The sequence below is a fragment of the Pongo abelii genome, chromosome 9 (genome assembly GCF_028885655.2).
Source record: "Pongo abelii isolate AG06213 chromosome 9, NHGRI_mPonAbe1-v2.0_pri, whole genome shotgun sequence".
Lineage (NCBI taxonomy): Eukaryota > Metazoa > Chordata > Mammalia > Primates > Hominidae > Pongo > Pongo abelii.
The window spans coordinates 89,599,455-89,620,661 of NC_071994.2; positions in this window are offsets into that span (position 1 = coordinate 89,599,455).

Consider the following 21,207-nt stretch of genomic DNA (forward strand, 5'->3'; position numbering starts at 1 on the left):
TGGAGTGAGTCCCCCACCCCAATTCATATGTTGAAGCCCTAACCTTCAGTACCTCAGAATGTGAGTTTAGGGGACATAGGGTCTTTTCATAGGCAATCACGTTAAAATGAGATCATTAGAATGGGCCCTAATCCAATATGATGGCATCCTTCTAGAAAGGGGAAATTTGGACCAGACATGTAGAGAGGGAAGATCATGTGATGAGACATAGGGAGAAGATGACCATTTACAGCCAAGGAGAGAGGCCTTAACAGATCCTTTCCTCAGAACCCTCAGAAGGAACCAAGCCTGCTGGTGCCTTGATTTGGACTTCCAGCCTCCAGGACTGTGAGATAAGAAGTTTCTGTTGTTCAGGCCACCCAGCATGTGGTACTTTGTTATAGTAGTCCTAGCAAACACATGCAGACATCCTGGACTGAAAGGAGCTGTGATGGAGACTTCGCTTTCAGAAAGTTATAGCATCATTAAAGATTCCAGAGATGGCTGGTATCCCCCCAGTGGGAGGGAGAGGACCTCATGCTGGCCCCATCACTGATAGTCCCTTATGCTGTTAACATGTATTTACCAGCCTGTCAGGGCAGAGGGAATGAGGATGTTCTCTGCAAGCCTGTCAACTTTCTCATCCAGTTCCACTCTCACTGTCCTGACTCCTCATGAATTTCTGGCCATGAGTCATTCTTTCAGAACTGAACTCTACAGCCCTGTTACAGAGAGATTTTCACCAGATCCAACTCTATTAGCCTTAAATGTATAGTAAGCAGTGCACTGGATGGTGCACATTTTTGAAATAACTAGCCCAGGCCCTCATTTGCTTCCTTCAGGGGGCAGGCAGACATTCTACATCTACCACCTCAGAATTCCTCTGAGTTCTGTTGAAAAGACAGACTACTGAGAATGAGCAGGCCACCTGAGAAGGGAGCCATCTGTGTTCTGTGGAGGAACAGGCCTCTTCTGACCATGAGGAAGCCATGGGAATAGGAAGCCAAGGAAGATTCAAATGCTTTGCTTCACAAAGGAATATTTTCATAAATGCCACAATCATTCTTGTGAGAGGGTCCCTCTGACTATATGGAGAGGTTCTCTGAGCCTTTTCTGGAGGCTTCTTGAGTACTTCCTTACTCACCTTTTGAAACAACCAATTTACACTTTGGGGGCAGAAGGATTTCTTTGGAGGAATATTTCACATTTTTTTGCAGTGATGGAAGTGGGCATTGTCAGATGGTCTGCAAAGATGGTGAAGGTTGGTTGCCACGATTTTGTCTACGAATGGTTGTCTCATGGGTCATTGTCATGGATTGTTGTTTCTGTGGGCTGGCGGCATTACAATCGCCCTGCAGTTTAAACAGTAAACATTCCTGAGTTCCTGCTCCCTGAGATCCTTATTCAAGAGTTTAGGCACATATCTAGGAATTTGTATGTTAAAAAAAAATCTCTGGTGATTGTAATGTGCAGATAGATTTGGGAACCTCGGTTTCCCATTTCTACATTTCTATTATGTACACACACACACACACACACACACACACACACCCCTTTAACAAATATTCATTGGGCACATTCCCTGTTCTATAAAGTGAGCAGAGACCTAGGCATATAGGGACCAAAGGCACAGTTTTTGTCCTCAGATAGTCAGTCTAGTGGGAAAGACAGACTAGGATCAGATGTTGACCATACAGCATCATAAAGTTTGAGTAGAGTTAGGCCTAGGATGTCTAAGAACATTGAATCTGCTTTTGGGGGTGCATGTGGGAATGGAGTTATGGCATTTGTTTTCAACTGGGGGTGATTTTGCTCTGAGGAGATATTTGGTAAAGTCTGGAGACATTTTTGGTTGTCAAGAGTTGGGAGGGGTGCTTCTAGAATCTAGTGGGTAGAGGCCAGTGAGGGATGCTGCTAAATATCCTGTATGCACAGAAAAGCACCCCACAACAAAGAATTATCTGGCCCCAAATGTCAATAGTGATGAGATTGAGAAGCCTGGGGATAGGAAATTCTTCCTAGGGGTTGAAACTGACCAGACACACAAAGTGGAGAGTTGGTAATGGGAAGCTTACTCTAATGCAGAGAAAACAGCAGAGACCTTGAGCAGGCACCCCTTGGGAGCTGTGTGATGATATGCAAGTTGGCACAGGTGGTGAGAGGCCAGAGAGGTTGAATGGGACTTGGGTTCCCTGCATTAGAGAGTGGATTTCTTCCTTAAGGCTAGAGGAAGCCACTGAAGCCGAAGTAGTCAACTGCAAAAGTAAACTTGCATTTTAGAAATATTACTCTGATATAAGGTTGAGGGATTGAGGGATGCCTGAGATGGAAAAGCTGGGCTGGGGGCACTGGGGTTTCTGAACAAAGAGATAAAGACAAACTTTTTAAAAAAAATATATATATTTTTATTATACTTTAAGTTCTAGGGTACATGTGCACAACGTGCAGGTTTGTTACATATGTATACATGTGCCATGTTGGTGTGCTGCATCCATTAACTCGTCATTTATATTAGGTGTATCTCCTAATGCTATCCCTCCCCCCTCCCCCCACCTCACGACAGGCCCCAGTGTGTGATGTTCCCCTTCCTGTGTCCGAGTGTTCTCATTGTTCAATTCCCACCTATGAGTGAGAACATGCGGTGTTTGGTTTTTTGTCTTTGCGATAGTTGGCTGAGAATCATGGTTTCCAGCTTCATCCATGTCCCTACAAAGGACATGAACACATCATTTTTTATGGCTGCATAGTATTCCATGGTGTATATGTGCCACATTTTCTTAATCCAGTCTATCATTAATGGACATGTGGGTTGGTTCCAAGTCTTTGCTATTGTGAATAGTGCCACAATAAACGTACGTGTGCATGTGAAGACAAACCTTTTCAAACCCAGATTGAGTCTAAGAGCCAAGGAAATGTGCCAGATAGGAAAGTTACAGAAGATGGAGGGGCCTGTGGGAAACCCAGAGAGGTTAAGTGACTTGTGTAAGGATGGGTAGTAATTTTTGGCAGACCTGGAAATCTTGGCAGATGATCTTAAAGATAAACATATACTGTAACAATCGCTTTGTATTATGGGGCTACTGAAACAACTGCTGACATTCCCAAACCTTACCTGTAGTTGAGTTTCCTTGCTGATAGTAAGGGTTGGGCTGTTATCATTCCTGGGATTAGTGTTATTTTATGGACCAAAATAGTTCTATAAATGTGGTATTATCTTCAACATTCATAAATTTGAAAACTGAGACGCAATGAGGTTAATCTCATAGATAATGTCAGTTAGCTATTGCTGCATGAGAAAATACCCCCTCCCTAAATCAGTGACTTGGTACTGCTCATGAGTTTATTGGTAACTGAATGGCTTTCTGATCTCTGCTGGGACTTCTCACAAGGCTGGAGACTGGGCAGAGATAGTGCAGCTCTGTCTACATGGTCTTTTCAGGCTAACTTAAACATGTTCTCACAGCAATGGCAGAGAAGCAATGGAGGAAGCAGAAACATGAATACTTTTTCAAGTCTCTGCTTCAAGCTTGCTACTGCCCGATTGGTCAATGCAGATCACATTGCCGAGGGCAGAGTCAGAGTGGGAGGGGACTAAGGGTTATAGGGGAAAAGGCACAGATACAGGAGGCTATTAATAAGGGCCACTAAGTCACTCTTCTCCTCAGCAAATAGTGGCAGAGCCAGAATTTGAGCTGGATTCTTCAGATTCCAAAGTATATAATTTTTCTGCCAGACTCTCCTGTTTTGGTAATAAGAATGTAATAAAAAACAATATACATTAGTTCATTAGTTAGGATTTTGCATCAATAAAGACACTTTCATATGTACCTTTTTTTTTTTTTTTTTTTGAGACAGACTCTCACTCTGTTGCCCAGGCTGGAATGCAGTGGTGCCATCTTGGCTCAGTGAAACTTCTGCTTCCCAGGTTCAAACGATTCTCATGCTTCAGCCTCCTGGATAGCTGGGATTACAGATGCATGCCACCACACCCGGCTAATTGTTGCATTTTTAATAGAGATGGGGTTTTGCCCTGTTGGCCATGCTGGTCTTGAACTCCTGGCCTCAAGTGATCCACCTGCTTTGGCCTCCCAAAGCGCTGAGATTACAGGTGTGAGCCACTGCACCAAACCCATATATATTATCTTAGCCAAGGCTGAGAGCAACCCTGTGATACTGGCAGGACGGACATCTTTGTTCAAAGAAAAAAAGCAAAAGCAAGTAAATATTCAGATTCATAAACAGCTAATTTCCTTAGTAAGCAAAGAGTGCTTAGGCACAAATAAGAAAAAGATAATAGTATAGTGGGCAAAGACCACAAACAGGTAATCCATTAAAAGAGAAATGTAAATGGACAAACATGAGAAAATGCATAATGTCCTTCCAAATAAAAGGAATGCAAAATGTAAAAATGAGATCTCATTCTATCCTATTGGATTGATGAAGACTTTTAGGTTTCATGATACCCAGTGTTACTTAGGGACGGGAGTATGGGCCAGAAATAGGAAGCCTTCTATGCTGATAGTGGGAGAATGAATTGGTGTGATATATTTGGAGGGTAATTTTGGCAATAGTGATAAAAATATGCATATGAAATTTGACTTAACTATTTTTATTTTTAGGAATTTACCCTAAAGATAGACCTAAAAAGGTCTGCAAATATATCCACGGGGATATTCATTGCAGCCTTCTTTGTGATAGCCAAACAATGGAAACACTCTTAAGCCAATTCAGAGAACGGGTTATATAGATTTTCTTTTAACTTTGTCCAAACTAGGTGTCAAGGAGAATGAAATAGATCTTTATGTCCTGACATGGAAGGATCGCTAAGACATATTGTGAGAGAGAGGGAAAAAATGGCATGTCTGTGAACAAGATATACAATTTTTCATTTGTTTAAAATAGAGATATTATATACATGCTTGTGTCAACATAGAAAATATCTCAAAGGACATCTATGAAGCAGTTAACAGTAGCTAATTCTGAGGAATAATCAGAAGGGTGGAGGAAGAAAAGGACAACTCTATGTTTAACTTCATTCTCTTCCTCACTATCTGAATTCTTTCCCCATGAAAATGTACTACTTTTATCTAAGAGAACAGAATAGAACAGAGCAGAAAACAGATTGAAAAGAGGTTATTGTATTTGAGTATCATTTTTTGCTGGCATATCTTGCTTTTATAGTTGGTCAATTTGCTCAATTAGCAATCTTTTTTTATGGTCCTCATCGCCACCTATTAAGAAGGCTTTATTCTTGCTCAGTGTTAACACTTAAGAATGCCTCGGAATTGTTTCCAAGGAAACCCATCTATAGCCAGATGTTAACGGCATAAGCTCCTATGGCTACAGATAGGGTCTTGTTTCTTAGCAACTCACTCAAATCTTCTCATTTTAATTAAAATCATACATTTCCTTAAAATGGAAAAAGTTCCCTTCCTATTCATAGCAAGGATATGGAAGGTGATTTATCCTTGTTCATGAAATTTGCCTCTGAAAAAAGGCTTTCATGAATGTGAAGTGAAATTTAAAAACATCTCCTTACCTAAGGGTGCCCTCTTTGTCAAGTGCATAAATCAGTTGCTACTTTCTCTTTTTAAATAAAAATACATTTATTTATTTTTAGAGACAGGGTCTCACTATGTTGTCCAGGCCAAACACAAACTCCTGGGCTTCAAGTGATCCTTCTGCCTCAACCTCCTGAGTAGCTGGGGTTACAGTTACCCACCCCCACACTTGGCTCTCTATCACTGCTTTATACTCAACTTCAATCACCCCAATCTGGGTCTCTGCCTTTGGCATCCTCAGATATAGTGTGTGACAGGTGGACACCATTTCCTCATCTATCTAGCCCTTAGGTTTCTTATCAAGACTGACTTAAGTAGGCACAGCAGACTCATAATGCCAGTACCACCTTTCTGGTGACCTGCACTTAAGGCAGACAGTACTGGCCTCTTTCCCACCAAGTATTCACGGGGACCCATGGTCCCGTTCATTGCCCTGCTTTGGGCAGCCATGGTGCTGTGCTGGAGCTGCCCCGTGGGAGGAAGCCTGTCATCCTGTCCTGGGTGAAAAGATGTGAAAACATATACACCATGATAAGTATAAAAAGTTAAACAATTGCCAACATTGTGTATTTCCTGAAATGATCCACTGAGAAGGACAGACATCATTTCTCTGGTATTCGTGAAAAAAAAAAAAAAGTATGTTCTAAATACAATAATGAGGAAACATCAGGCAAACATGAACTGAGGAACAGTCTACAAAATAACTTTAAAGTGGTCAAGGTCATGCATGACAGTAAACACTGAAGAACTGAGCATAGTTAGAGATTGATGAAAATACTGTATCATATCTCTACAACTTTTCTTTCTTCATGGAAATATTCCTGGATGGCAAGATTTTTGTTATCAGTTATTGGAGCCCTCCACAGATTTATTTCTTGGATTCTTGAGATTGTGAGATATGGACCTTGGGCATGCTGGGGATAGAGGGTAGGGAGAGAGACCTGGGGACAGGACTGTCACCCTAAGAAAGGCCTGTGTGGGACACCTTGGGATCTCTGGACAGACAGAGGGCCCTGTGAGGACTTTGTCACTGTGGCAGAGGGAGCCAGGAGCCCTTCCATTGGATGGAAAGGTAGGCTGTGACTCAACCTCACCCACTGAGTCCTAAGTGCCAGTTTCCCTGGGTGACTTAAGCCAGTTGCTGCCAAGTCATGCAGCTAGTGTTCACTGGGTGCCTTTCAAGTGGCAGCTGCTGTCCTAAGTGCTGGGGCTGCAGCTGTGAGCAGGACTAACAGTACCGTTCTTGGGAACTTCAAATCTAATAACGAGGTCAGCATGCAGACAAAAGGTAGAACATTAGGGAGGTTGCAGGCACTATGGGCATGCACACCAGGAGATTCCATCCTAATTTGGTGGGAGTCAAGGAAGGCATTCTGAAGGAAGTGGCAATGTCTACACTGAGATATAAAGGTTGGATAAGGGTTCACCAAGTAATAGGAAGGAGGAGCTTCCTTGTCTGCAAAACAACAGGTTGGAGTGACAATGATCAATCTCCCTTAGCTCTCAGTCTTTGTTGTGTGTTATACAACTCAACTCAGGGACACATGGTGAGCAGACAGACTAGTGACAAAGACTCTCTTTGACCAAACTCTAGCCAGGCTCCTCTGAGCTCTCTTCTCCACTAGGCCTCAACCTTGTTCTATACAGACTTGAACAAACACTAACATCATTACTAACAGCTCAAAGAGCCTGCCGAAGAAAACTCAAGGCTGCCAAAAAAATATACTGTTTGTTTCAGCCAACATCTAAGGATAGGGCCTCTGTCTTCCAATTTCTGTGGGAGGATGGAATCCTAACTTTGATAATTGCCAGCTAGCAGACACGGCTGGCCTGATCACACATAAATAAAACAGATGCAGTAAATAGGGTAGATGCAAATGCTCCCCAAAGGAGTCATGAGAAAAAATAAGTATTGGCCTGGAAAAAAGGGAGAGGTGGAGAGAAGAGAAAGAAAGCAGTACACAAAGCCCCAGACCAAGAGGAAGATGGTGCATTGCGGAATCTGCAAGTACAGTAGAAGCTCTTCCACAGACCTTTGCTTAACTAACTGGTTGTTCTTTGTGTTCTTCAACTGGTGCTCTTTATTCCCTGTAGAAACACACTGACCAACTTATCCTTCATTGTAAGTTTTCACTTCCCTAACTCCACTCACCTCCTGCTCACCTCACTCCCCATTCTCTCATTCTCGCTTTAAAATGACCAATCAGCTCTTTATAAATTGAAGCTCAGTGCAGTTCCAGCTAGACTCTTTTCTCTGTAGCAATAATTACCACAACTTAAAATCTGTCCTCACTTTAACTTGTGTCTGGCTTTATCTTTGACACCAGAGAGTAACCTACTAGCCCTGGGCCCATCTGAGTGCTACGGCTATCAGTCAGTTTCTACAGGGAATAAAGAGTGCTGGTTGAAGAACGCAAAGGGCAATTAGTCAGTGAAGCAAAGCTCTTTGGAAGAGCTTCTACTGTACTTGCAGATTCCACAATGCACCATCCTTCCTCTTGGTCTGGGGCTTTATGTACTGTTTTGTTTGTCATCTTTTTCCATCTCTCCCTTTTTTTTCCAGGCCAATACTTACTTTTCTTCTTGACTCCTGTAGGGAGTATTTACATCTGCCCTATCTATCTCTACCTTGCATTACTCTCTGTGAATTTTTATCCCAGAACTTTGTTCCTTTCTTGTCTTTCTTAGCACCCCTGTGAAGACGGCTGAGCCACAGAATGAAAGGAGCGTGGGTTCCCTCCTCTCTGCCTCCCACTTTTACAAGAGCACACATTGCACTATGTTGTAGTTTTTGATGACTTCTCTGCCCCTCCCATTAGCATTTAAGCATCTTGCTGGCAGGGCCTGTGTCATATTCAACTTCGTTTTCTCAGCACAAAGCCCAGTGCCTGACACATAGTAGTTTTCCACTAAAGGTTTGAAGAATGACTTGACATCATTTAGAAACTATTATGCATATGGTCTAATCTCGCAGTAGGTAGCAGATAAAGGATCACAGTCCAGTAATCAAAATAGCCTGAGATACTTATTTGCATTTCTCAAATGCAGTGAATATATAACCACATAGCCTAAAATCTCTTTCTTTTTCTAAGCTTTTATGCACTTAAGTTTTTTAATATCTGTTTTTCACAGACTTTGGCTTGGGGGAAAGAGTATGGAGAATCACATATGGAAAGTTTTTATGGACCAGTCCTGGAAATGGCACAAATTAGTACTTACATTCCTCAAGCCAGAACTCAGGAGTTCCTCCCTCTCCCAGTCACAAAGGAGGCTGGGAAATGTACTGTAACTGTATCTCAGGCAAAGTAAATTTCTGGATCATGTGGCTATGCATTAGGGATAAACGCCTGGAGCCTCAACAAGTGTGATATGGATAGAAGGGATGGTGAATAAGCCCAGAGGGACAGGGAGTGTCAAAGGAGGGGGCAAGAGGGCAAATGACAGGTGGAGGGGACAGGTAGGCTGGGCTCAGACTGTGAAGGACTAGAAGGGCATGCAAGCAACTTGGAATTCTCTTTCACACTAACAGAGAGCTCCTGATAGATCTTATGCAAAGAAGTGACTTGGTCATGTCTCCTGTAGCACGATGACTCAAGAAGGAAGGTAGAGAAAGAAATGGAGAGAAAAACCTGAAAGGAGGAAAACCATTCAGGACATTGTGACAATGGTCATCACTATTCCCCTCCCCCTCTTCCCCCAAAAAGCCTGAAGTAAAAGCTAGGACTGTAGCCTAAGAATGAAGAGAAGAGGGCTGGCTGACACAGTCTATTGTTGAGTTGATGCTGAGGAGGAGGAGGGAGGAACCTAGGATGGTCTCAGGACTGGCCAGTGTGGCCTGGTAAGCGTGTGCTTTGTTGTGAATTCAGAGGGTGAGAGACAGCTCTTATTTATGTTTGGTGAAACATTGTTGAAGGAGAAGAGAGGAGGCCCCCAGCTTCTGAAGTAAGTAAAAGCTTGCTAACTTGACTGAAGTTGTCCTGGACTCTGATGGAATCACGGTTCCCAAGTACTGTCACATTTCTTCTGTATGAAAATGATTGAGCAATTTTGTGATGATACCTGAAAGTCTCCCTTTTGCAGCATATGACCCCACATTGTTGAAAACCCCAGTTTAGAACCATCCAATCCATGGTTGCATCATCTTTCAGGGTGAGCATATTGTGCAGGAAGTTGAAAAATTAGCCCCATCCTCCCTGAGAGAAAATCCTACCAGAATTAACAGTTGGGTAAATTGAGGAATAGTTGTGCAAGTTCCTCAGTGACCTTGTTGTGCTATCTAAATTTCTCCCATTTGCACACTCTCTGTGAACCAGGGCTTGTGTCCCCAGATCTCATTTTTGGTGAGAAATTTTGTCCACTGCTTGAATGTTTACATCTAACTCCCCTAACTCAGAGATTAAATATCACTGTGCAAAAAGTTTCCATTAATCACTGCAGATATCATGTCACAGAAGGCAATGACAAAATCTGCAGACTCCTGGGCCTTTATTTGCCATCATCATCCTTTTTTTTCCCCTTCCAAATGCAAACATTTGTCTTCCTATGGCTAGACTGGAATGATTCCCTGGTACCCACAAATTCATCACTGGCTATCTCACAGACAAGTACATTTCTTACATGAGATTTATTTCCACCTCCAATATTTTTGCTCTTTATCTAAACTAAGAAAACAACATATTTACTGTACTTAACAGAAATCCTTTGAAAAAGTGGTGAGGTGAGAAAGAAATGAGAGGGAGCTTTCCAGATTTTTAAAACTTGGTTTTGACCCTCTCTTACTTGGGCAAATTTCTTAACACCTCAAAGCCTCAGTTTGCTAATTAGGTTAGCTAATTTATAAATCAGAGTGGTTATGATAGTAATAATAGCCCTGCCTACCCACCCCAAGGGGTAGTTGGATCAACTGCAATAACATTTGGAAAGACATTTTATAAGTTGTAAAGTCCTGTATAAATGCCATGTATCAGAATTATTCAATGACATAGTACAAATTTTAGTCTTGAAGGCCAAATGTCTATCTTTTTCTAGTCTTTCTTACTTTTTTTTTTTTTTTCGAGATGCAGTCTTGCTCTGTCACCCAGGCTGGTGTACAGTGGTGCGATCTCAGCTCACTGCAACCTCCGCCTCCCAGGTTCAAGCGATTCTCCTGCCTCAGCCTCCTAAGTAGCTGGGATTACAGGTGCTCATCGCCATGCCTGTCTAACTTTTGTATTTTTAGTAGAGACAGAGTTTTGCCACGTTGGCCAGGCTGGTCTCGAACTCCTTACCTCAGCTGATCCACCTGCCCTGGCCTCCCAAAGTGCTGGGATTACAGGTGGGAGCCATCATACCCAGCAGTATTCTTTCCGACTTTCATGCATAGGAGCCATCATACCCAGCAGTATTCTTTCCGACTTTCATGCATATCTTTTCTTCACTGACTTTAAATATTTATTGGGTACCTATTTTGATGACGGTTTTGTGCTAGAAACAGGATTGACAGTAGATATAACAGACAATTGATGTCAGCTTTGAGATCAAAAACAGGCGAGAAAATGGCGTTAACATCTCATTAGAAAATAAACATAGCTTGGTGTAGCGTATGTGAAAAGCAATGGTGTATGGTCGTAATTCCCACACTTGTTTGGACAGGAGACTCACCTGGGGAACCCATGGAAAGTACAATATTCTAATTAAATCAGTATATTTGGGAATAGATTGAGAAACCTGTGCTTTATTCTTGTTTTTCTTTTTTTTAGCAAGCTTTCTTGAAGAATTCTCAGACAGCCAACTGTACCAATTCCTTACTGGAACCATAGTCATAGAGCACGTGGATGTAGGAGTACAATGGAGAGTGCTTAGTGAGGGCCAAAGCTACTGGGGAAGCTGGGGTTGGCTTCCTGGAGAAGATGGGCCTTGAAGTGGGACAGGTAGGAAGGGTGACAGGAAGGGCGTGCACCCACGACTCTCTTTTCACTTCCTTGACCTGGCTGATCCTAACTACACCTTCAGGGTGCAGCAACAATGCCACCTCCTCTGGTGAGGGTTTTTCAACCTCATTAGTTAGGGCTGGGGGTATCTCTGGGCACCCACAACACCCTGTGCTTACTTATCACGTCACTACTCATTATGCCAATTTGTAATTATCTGCTCATTTACATGCCTTTGTTCTAAGCTATAGGAGAGGAGGGAAGTATTTTGCCGATCCTTGGCACAATGTCTGGCACACAGTAGGCATTCAAAAATGTTTGTTGAGATAATGAGAGGTGAGGGCATTCCAGGCAGGAAACAGCACAAGCCAAGATTAGGAAGTGGGATCGACCTTGCTGTGTTTGATGGCATGGAAGCAAACTATTCAAGGATGGTCCAATTGCAGAATAGAGAGGAATAAGTTTGGCTTTATTCCTTCACCAAACACAGGTTGAGCACCTCCAATGCACCAGGCGTTTGCTGATAGGAAAAAAGCCATCCTCTCTCTCTAGTGAAGAAATAGATTCGTAAACAAAAAAATTATGGGCCAGCTCCTGCCGAGAAACAGCAAGAGGGAAAGAAACAGTAGTGAACAGATCAGAGAGCCACAGCAACCCAGAGTGTGGATGTCGAACACTGCTGAGAACTGTCAGGATGATGTGACTGAGGACAGGACATTTGAACCTGCTCCTGATGGAGGAGTAGGATTTCATCAGGCATCGGAAATGGGGAAAGGGCAAGCCTTACCATCTAAAATTACACTTGCATTTTGACTCCTCTGCCTGTGATCAATCAACCTTCAATGACGGGGAACTTGATACCCCCAAGGCAGCAGCCCATTCTGTTTTGGATGATTCAAAATTTTAGGGCTAAGGTTTGTCAGGCAGACTATGGTTGTGATATGGGGTATATGTTGATGTATATGAGGTGGGTTCTGACCCAATACTCTCCACATTTGCATGTGGAGATGGAAACGTGCATGGAAAGTTGAACTCTGTCAACTTTCACTAGATTCTTGACCTTAGCCTTTGTGAAGGGCTATCTATCTTTCTCACCACTGTATACTGAAGGCTGGCCCATTGCCTCACCACAGCAGACACCCATAGAGATTTGGTGAATGTTTGAATAGATGACAAGAAAGAAAGGCAGTGTTCCTAGATCTACTGCAACAGTAGCCTGAAAGCTTAGTGAATGGAAAAGTGCAGGTGGGTGTTTTGAGCTGGATTGAAGCAGCCTTAAGTCATGAGCACTGAGGTTATGGTCCCACTTGTCCCCATTATCTATCTTAAAACTGCCCTTTGCTTCATGCCTTGTTTTACCGGGATTGTGGGAGGATAGGTGCTGCAACACGGCAGAGATTGGCCAGAACGTCCCCCGGGTCAGTGAGTATCTCATGGTAGCTCATTCCAGGTCCTCATCTCTTTGGAGGTTGTAAAAGAACAATATCAAAGAAATAATCCTGCGTTCTATTTTTAACAGCAGGGGATAGCTGAATAAGTAAATAGCTCTTGGAATTGAACGTATGTTCCAATGGGGAATTGTATACTATTGTGATTTCAAAAATAAAAACAGGAGATGGTGTTTCTGTCATCTGGGCTGGCAGTGGAAGGGGAAGTAAATTAGAAGACAGAAACCTGAGTTCTTTCAGGCTTATGCCTCACTTGATTAAAACACTTGGCCAAGTCAGGTCACCTCTCTGGAATTTAGATTACTCATTGAAAAGTGATGGAATTTATTTAGGTTCATAAAACTCTGAGTGCCTGGAAAGACATGGGGATTCATTGATGTGTTTTAAGAAGGGAAATGACACGGATCTTTTTATCTTTTTTTGACATGAGTCTTAAGTCACTCAAGCAACTGTGAGCTGTTCCAATGGAGTGGTTTTTTTGTGTTTTTTTTTTTACGCTGAGACAAGTAATACACTTGATCAGTTCCTCTGGAATTGTTAATTGTAGGGTTTTTTTTTTTTGTCTTTTACTTACATTTTTATGTTCCTATTTTGTTTTAAAATAAACCTCTTTGGCTTCATTAAAAAATGCATTTTAGTATTTATATCAGCCTCATAGTCAAACTCACCAGGTATTCTACCAGTCTGTTTTTTTGTTTTTATTTTTCCTGAAAACCTTCTTTCTGGAATTGTCTTTCTGATACAGTCTGGACTGGTGGCTCTCCAGGACCCACTGCACAGCTGTCATCTTGGGACTTCCCTTTATCCCTTTCCTGTGTTAGCTCTCCTGTTTTCTAGACCCTATTTAAAAAAATTCTTGATGTATTTCCTCACTTTGGTGGAGAATAACATGTGGTGGTTCCCAGAAAAGGAATTTAAGGAAAGTCTTTTTTTTTTTTTGAAAAGTTGCCTATATGAAAATGCATTTTCCACATATGTACACTTAAATGACAACGTGTCTGGTTATGACTTTGGGTTAAAACCCTCAGAATTGGGAAGGCTTTGTTGCATTGATTTTTGGCTTCCAGTGTTGCCTTAAATAATGCAATACTGATTCTTAGTCTCTGGTATATCACTACTGTTTTTCTTTCTTGTAGGTTTTAGAGTCTTCTCTTTATCCCCAAAGTTCTCAAATGTGACAATAATATGCCTTTTTCCATTAATTTTTCCAAGTAATGAGTGGTAACACTCAATTTGGAAACTCAGATCCTTTTGCTGTGGAAAATTTTCTAATGTTATTTCTAATATCATTTCCTCCCACCTCTTTTTCTTTTACTGGTTCTGTAATACTGTATGTTGAATCTCCTGGATCGGTCTTCTAATTGCCTTTTCTTTTTTTTTTCATATATTCCATCACTTGGTCCACCTTCCAGAGACTATCCCCAACTTCCTCTTTCAACCATTCTATTGAATTTGTAATTTCTGCTGTTATACTTGTAATTGACTAGAGTTCCATCTTTTTTTATAAATGTTTTGTTACAACAATTCTTTCATAAAATGGCACTTTATTCTTTACCTTGATATATGAGGATATCAATTATAGTTTTCTGAAATTTTTTTTCTGTATTTTTCTTTTATTTTTTTCTGGGTTGTTTTACTTTAAAAAATGTTTGTTTTGGTTGCTTTCATGTTGTAGACTTTACACAAATGTCTGGTGGTCCTTAAAAGTCTATTTATGGTTAAGAATGGTATCCTAAACAGGTGATTGGAAGTCCTAAGTACCCATGGGAGGTGCATGCATTATACTATATGTTAATTTGGTGGGAACCAGGCCTCTCTGTTGGGACACACTCAACTATCTGTGCCCATAAGGCATTTTAGCGGGCAGTTTAGTTTCTCTAGAAAACTGTTCTCTTGCCTGGAAGAACATACTGTCAAGTATTCCTGGAGCTGGTTTGATACAAGCAGAATGGGCAATCTCATATTTTGATATGTAAACTTTCACTTAATTTTCTTGTTTTCAGCATAGCTCTCTTTCATAATACCTACTAACCCCACATTAGCAGCTGCTCCATGTCAGTGTTTCACGTCATAATCCTCCAGTTTTTTCCTGAGTGGGAGAGGTAGTTGGCTTCAGGAATGGGGGTGGGACCTGGGATTACATTGCTTGCTACAGAGATTTTGATTAACCCCCGCCTCACACTTACCTGTGGTGGAAGCAGACCCCTCCATCTGCCAGCCTCTCCAGAGCTGTGCAGCACGAATGGGCCATCTCTTCTTGGCACGCTTTTCTGCAGTATCTGGTATTCAGCTTTCTCAGGCCCACGAATGCCTTCTTCTACTCTCTGTCTTCCAAAAATTTGTTGATCCCTATCTCTTGTTCTTGTCTCTTTCCCATTCATTGCCCTTGTAGATTTATACTTTTTGAATTCTTGTAATATCATTTTAGAAAGTTTTGGAGGAAGGGAACAGTGACAAACATATGGTTTCAATCCATCATTTTAAACCAGAAGCCCAGATGGACATTTTATTAAAACGATTTTATCCTGTCATGCCTGAGATATTTTCAACTACATGTCACTTTACAACAATCTAAAATATGATGCTAAAATAGAACTGTTTCCTTTGATAACTAAATTTCTGTCTCTGCAGATTTTACATTAAAAGGCAAATCTTGAATTTGAAATAGAGTTCCCGCTGATTTAATTTGAGGTGCTGAAACTTGGCTGATCCAAAAATATTTTCTGATTCTAGGAGTCTATTGCTACTCTCTTTGACTATGACTGGAAATCTTCTTTCACCCACAACATTTTGTTCATTTGAGATGGGCCAGCTCTTCACTTATCTGCACAATGTTGCCTCCTTTTTCCAGATGTTTGTTTTAATCCTATGGCCCATTCCAGATGACTTGGGAAGTCTGCTGTCCTCTGTAAGTCACTGCACACCAAATAAGAGTTTGGAAACAGAATGAAAAACAGCTCGAATTATCCATGTGTTTAGAGCACATGAGTTGGAGGTGGGCTTTAAATGCCAGACTCCAGGAAAGACTTAGCTGAATTGCAGAAGGCTGGAAGCAGAATTAGAACAACTGTTAGAAGGTCATATCCTCCAGCCCTGGCCTCACTGGATGAATTCCCTAAACAATGGGCATTTGTGCTCTTTCCACTGCTGTAGGAGTCTGTTTGTTTGAACATTTATTCTGATTGAACTTCATTCTATAAATACTGAATGTGTACTGAATATTGGAATATAGATAAATCATATATTCTTTCCCTGAAGAACCTCACAGTTTTCTGCCATCTTCATATAGACAAATTCAGTGTGATCTTTGTTTCAACAAAGGCCAAGCTTATCTAGAGGCTCAAGAGAGACTTCTCTATGGAGGTTAAAGGAGGCTTCCCAGGGCCTCCCTCTTACTTATAGCTTTGTCCTGTGACTCTTTGTTCCAGGCCTTGATGTAAAACAGAATCAAACTTTCTCACTCATTACAGCTCTCTAGATATTTATTTTATTTTATTTTATTTTCCTGTAACCCAGGACAGTGCTGATCTCCAGATATTTAAAGAAAACATTATTCCTTGCTAAGTCTCTTCTTTTTTAGGCCACCCATCTCAGATCCTTTAACAACTCCTTATCTGTCATAGTTCAATTTCCCCTAGCATCTTGGTTTTCTCCATTGACTATTCTCTCATTCACTGAAGCTGGTGCTTTTGGTGTGTTCTCTGTGGCATACAGGACTATTAATTTCCTTGATTTCTAAATACTACATATTTATGAATGCAGATTACCAGTGAGTTTGGAATTTTTGTTACCCAAAGTACAATATTGATTCCTGTTGAGCTTATAGGTCACAGACCTTTTCACTTATAAATTGCTATTGATTTCTGAAATTTAAGTATAGGAAATTACATCGGTATTTTCAAGGTCTATTTTGTTAGACACATTTAGACATGAATACCAGTTTGCGACAATACTTTTTAACCCTGAATTGGTCATCCATTATAGTGATTATCTTTCTAAACTTTAAAAAATATTAGATATTTGTTAGTATGAGAGTCAGTCAGGATAGGCTCCACTGTATTGAAAGATAATCAAATCTGGATCCTAGTGGTTAATAAAATCCAGAGGATTGTTTCTTGCTTATGTCGTATGTCCATTATGGATTGGCTGGGACTCTGCTTCTTGTCTCTTCCCTCCAGGGGTCAGGCTGAGTGAAATCTTCACCTGCAATGTTGCTGGTAAACATGGCAGAAGGAAGAACACTCTGGAAGGTTTTACACTAGCAATTAGATGCTCCAGGCTGGAAGTAACACATCACTTTTTTTTGTTTAGCTGGAATTAGTTTCGTGGCCTCACCAACCACATGGAGATCAGAAATTGCAATTCTATCAGGTGTTCAAGGATAGTTCATGAACAGGGCCAGTGACTATCACAGTGTGATCTTTATGTTTGTGACACAGTAGTTAATAAAAATTGTTGGCTAAGATAAGACTTAGAGAATGTTCCTTTAGTGCACTCCTAGAGACCTCCTTGAAATGGATATGGACATATTAATCAGTACTCTGGGTATATTCTTTCAACAAGGTACAATTCAACTCAAGTGTACTATCATCTGGGCCACATTTCCTCTTCTTCACAGCACATTATGAGAGATAAAGGCAAAACCTTAGCTAAAGTTTGTCTGCAACAAGTTAGGTGACTTGGGGTGATGAAAAAGGCCTGATTTTTAAAAATCTGAGTTGTAGTCTTTGCCTTATCATTCTCTAGCTTTGTGAGCACTGGTAAATAAATATACCTCTCTGGCCTTTATAGCATTTTTTTTAATTTACAAAATTAAGATAATTTTTAAAATTATAATTCCTTCTAGCTCAAAAATTGTAAGAAATCTTATCCTGCTTTTTTAAACCCAATAACTTTTCATAAAATCAATAAGGTACTTCTGCCACGATTAAGTTTTAGGGAACCCTTGCAGGTACCAGTGATCATTCATTCTGCTTCTAGACTATCCCTCCCAGATTACAAAGGGGAGGGAAAAGACCAACACACAGGACTGGGTGGGCTTCTGAGGTGGGGTAAAAATGGAGGAAAACATGGTTTTTGGTGTCGACAACACATACAGGAAAGAAAAAGGAGTATCGCTTTTGGGAAGCACCACAAACTCCTCAGCAGTGAATATGAGCAAGGCATTCCATGTATAGTAAATTATATTACGGTTTCCAATTATTTGCTATATTTCCTGTGAGAATGTTCCACTTCTGTGTCCCATCAGCATTAGGCTGGACTTTGTGATTTCCTTTGGGCAGCAAAATGTGGGTAGAAGGCATGTATGCTGAACAGAATCATTAAGAGATATCACATGTTTCTGCCGTTGCTCCTTTCCCCACTACACAAGAATGACATGTCCCAGATAGATTTTCTCCTTCAATCTGGGATCAAGAAAGAAGAAAACATGTGGAGTAGAGCTACAGCCAATGTACAGCTGAAATGTAATATGATCAAGAAATGAATTTTGTTAGAAGCCACTGGGATAGTGGGATTGTTTACTACTACTGCATTACCTAGTGAAAGGTGACTGGTACACTAGGCTGGCCAAGAGGTGGGTGGGATTAGTCTTAGAACCCAAGTTCAGGATTACTAAAAAGCTCTAAGAGAAGAGAAATTTTAATTAAGAAATACACTAACTGAGGGGTCATTTGGTTTGTGGTGAAAGGGTTTTCTAAATAATAAAAGAGCTATCTAATGATAAGACATTATTATTAAAACCCTATTAAATTTTAGGAAATTAATCCATCATTGGTTACAGAAATAGCAATGTCTGTGAACTAGCAAGACAAACACCAAATCAAGGAGGTAAAGAAGAAAGCAGATGTTAAAAAATGAAGATATCCAGATGAGGGGCTTATAGGAGAATTTTTCTCTGAGATGTATAGCTTTGTTGATGTAAGTCTTTGTGCTGGGCTTTGAAGAGGTAGGATATCTTGATTCCAGAAAGAGTCCAAAGCAGTCTCTGGCTGCTTTATTACAGAAAGGAATACTGAAATCTTGCTCTTAATAAATGGCCCTGTCATATAAAGAGTCTTTCTTACTCACATAGGGAGAAGTCAGACAGAGATGGGCCATCCAGAATTCAAGTACCATCTCCCTGATTGATTGCAAACTACTCACTGACGCAGTGGCAGAATTGTCCGATAGAGCAGGGGAGCAGGCTTTCTCTTTCTGATAATAACACAAGATGATAAAATGTGTTCCGCCAAGTGTCTTGGTATTTCCCTTTATCAGAAAAAGAAATCCTTCACAGTTTTCATCACTCCTTTATCACATTTTTCTGTGTAGTTGGAGCCACAGGGTTGGACTACATTAATCTCCACTCTGTTAGGCAAGACTGATATCTGAGAGATGGAAAATAACAGAAATCTCAAAACTGATGTTGGGAGAAATATTGTCTTAATGAATGTATGTAGAAAGAAATAGAATGATCCAGGTTGGTAGAAAGGATTTGACACTTATCTAGAAAACAAACATCACCCTGTTACTCTCCTGTGAGGGCTCCCGTATCATTTAGGATAAAGGCCAAGGTGCCCAGTTTACTTTATTGGAAGCATTCTAATCAACCTGCAGTTTCCCAAATATGCCGTTCCATTTCATGCTTTATGTATGCCTTCCCTTCTCACCTTCCCAAACTCTTGCCTGTCTTCCAAAGTGCAGTCCAAGAGCTCTGCCTCAGACTTTCCTCACCTGCAGTGTGATTTCACACATCACTCTGAATGTTAATCAGTGAGTGGGTTTGTCATTCTCCTCCACTAGCATTTAGCTGTGCCAGGACAAGGACCACATGGTATTCAACATTGCTTCCTCAGTGCCTGGTACTATGTCTGGCACTTGGCAGATGCTCAATAAATGTTGAATGAATGATTGTTCATTTGTTCTACAATCCTCTTTCCCTTTCTTTTAATTTTGGGGAAGGGTCTGGCCACAGAGTCATGTCCTCCATCTCTTATTTAGCTCTGCTGCTACCTCTAGGTGCTGTCATGGCTCTAAGATAGGAATGATAACTCTGCCATGAAATGGAGCTTGAGAGAGGGACAGAAAAGTTTTCACAGAGAGTCTGGGACCCAAGTTTCTGTCTTAAAGGATAAGTAGGAGTTTGTGAGGTACGTGAGGTAATAGGAAAACATGTACAAACACATAGCGATACAATACAAAATATGAAAATATCAATTTTATCATTTACTGAGCACATATTTTATGATACTCTTGTTGGGTGTTTATGTACAAAATCTGTAAGTCTGGCAACAGATTTACAGTGATATAAAACCTTCCCAGGATTCCAAAGGGAATATCATTTAAACAACAAATTGTTGCTCAGAAAAACTCAGTGATATGCCTAAGGTCACACAGCTCTCAATGGGCAGAGCTGGAATTTCAACCCTCTTAGCTCTTTTCACCACTCAGGGTTGTAGTTATGTAATAGTTTGGAATTGCTTTGTGACTTATATTCATCATTATTAAAATATGTTTGTTTGACTCTACAAATGCCTATGTTTTCTGCCAAATCTAAATTTTATGTTTGCTGAGCTCTCCTCTCAAAAAGTCACAAGGCATCATGATTAAGACAGTGGGCTCCACAGCCGCATAGTCGTAGGTTCCAATCTCAGCTCTGTCACTTATTTCAGGTGCGGCCTGGGATAGTGTTTTACAGACAGGGATGACATGACCGACATTTGTTTGGCTATTCACAGTCGATGAACACATGTAGTATTCACAGTGCTACCTGCAATTAAAGGTGCTGCATGCTGATTTAGACTCAAAAAAGTGGGCTTGAAATAGTTAAATTGGTTAAATTGCAAAACCCAAGTTGGGGATGTTGGAAAATTGTGTAATATAAGGCGAATCAAGTGAGTTGTCTTCTCAAAGGAACTAGCTAGTGTGGAAGTTGTTCTCTGCCCTACAGGGCACACTGTGGTCTACAATCCCATGGAGTGTTACAGCATTGCATGATATGAGGGCAGCGAGAGAACGAAAGGAGAAGGGACTTGAGAGGGGACATGGTAGCTGCCCGGGCATTTAGCAGAAGGCATGATGGGATGAAGGCTTTCACAGAACAGAAGGGCCCACATGGAAAAGAAGCGGCAGACTCTGAAATGTACACACACTACAATATAGCAAATGGCCAGCATTGTATTTCTACTGGAACACTGTGCTTTGGCTTGATGTAACATCACATCACAGCATTACATGACTTTTCAACTGTAAATAACGTATTCGTCTCTAATTTGAAGGCCTTTTCCACTTAGGAAGTCATTTTTAATAATTTTCCGTGTTACTTTAGAA